This window comes from Acomys russatus, chromosome 1 (genome assembly GCF_903995435.1).
Source record: "Acomys russatus chromosome 1, mAcoRus1.1, whole genome shotgun sequence".
NCBI classification, from domain to species: domain Eukaryota; kingdom Metazoa; phylum Chordata; class Mammalia; order Rodentia; family Muridae; genus Acomys; species Acomys russatus.
The window spans coordinates 20,688,568-20,690,261 of NC_067137.1; positions in this window are offsets into that span (position 1 = coordinate 20,688,568).

The window sequence follows — 1,694 nt, forward strand, 5'->3', positions numbered from 1 at the left end:
CTTGCTGACTTCGATTTCTTTTCATTCCACAGGGCCTTCACATATGTGTGAAAGACATGCCCAGCTCTCCACTTTATAGAGCAACTGGCTATAAAAGGATGGTCCTCCTAAATAAATAAATAAATAAATAAATAAATAAATAAATAAATAAATAAAGGATCATCCTCCAATGCCCTCTGGTCCCTGCAGTAGTTCCTTATGGGGCTTTTTTTCTTTTTTTTTACTTTATTCTTGTTACATCTCAATTGTTATCCCATCCCTTGTATCCTCCCATTCCTCCCTCCCTCCCATTTTCCCCTTACTCCCCTCCTCTATGACTGTGCCTGAGGGGGACTTCCTCCCCCTGTATATGCTCATAGGGTATCAAGTCTCTTCTTGGTAGCCTGCTATCCTTCCTCTGAGTGCCACCTGGTCTCCCCCTCCATGGGACATGGTCAAATATGAGGCACCAGAGTACATGTGAAAGTCATACCCCAAGCTACAAAATGAGTCTTGTGTGGTCGGTAGGGTCTGGCCAGGCTGGCAAGCAGCAGACACATGGCCCTTCCCTTCCCCCTGCAGGGTGAGGATACAGGAAGGAGAAGGCCATGATGAATGTAATTTAAAGACTCCAGAGGGTGACTCAGACATTCCACTGAAGCTTTTCTTTTCCCTTTGTGTTGATGTGTGAAATGTAATTGCAGTCATTTTTTCCAGCATTGATAAACAATGATTATCCATGGCGGATTATGAACTGGGGCTGGTGAGAACAGTCCATGTGCCAGCATTTCTTTTTCCCACCCCCAACACCTAAGACAACTGCCCAAGTTGGAATTTCTGCCTTCTTGATCCCAGGAGTTTTTAGCAAGAGTTCAGGCTGTAGGTTTTAAGCAGAGTCTCTTGAAAAGAGTGGGGAAGTAGAGAGTTGAGAACTTGAGAATTCTGGCCTGGCTCCATCCCACACTCCCCCATCCCACACTCCCCCATCACACACACCCCCATCACACACACCCCCATCCCACACTCCCCCATCACACACACCCCCACACACACACACCCCTCACTCACACACACCCCCATCACACACACCCCCATCACACACTCCCCCATCACACACACCCCCATCCCACACACCCCCATCCCACACACCCCCATCCCACACACCCCCATCACACACACCCCCATCACACACACCCCCATCACACACTCCCCCATCACACACACCCCCATCCCACACAACCCCATCCCACACCCCATCCCACACACCCCCATCACACACACCCCCATCACACACTCTCCCATCCCACACTCCCCCACCCACCACACCCCCATCCCACACCCCCCATCACACCACCCCCATCCCACACACCCCATCCCACACTCCCCCATCACACACTCCCCCATCACACACTCCCCCATCACACACCCCCCCCCATCACCAACCCCCATCCCACTCCCCCATCACACACACCCCCATCACACACACCCCCATCACACACACCCCCATCCCACACACCCCCATCCCACACACCCCATCACACACACCCCCATCACACACTCCCCCATCCCACACTCCCCCATCACACACTCCCCCATCCCACACTCCCCCATCACACACACCCCCATCACACACCCCCATCACACACACCCCCATCCCACACACCCCCATCACACACTCCCCCCATCACACACTCCCCCATCACACACTCCCCCAT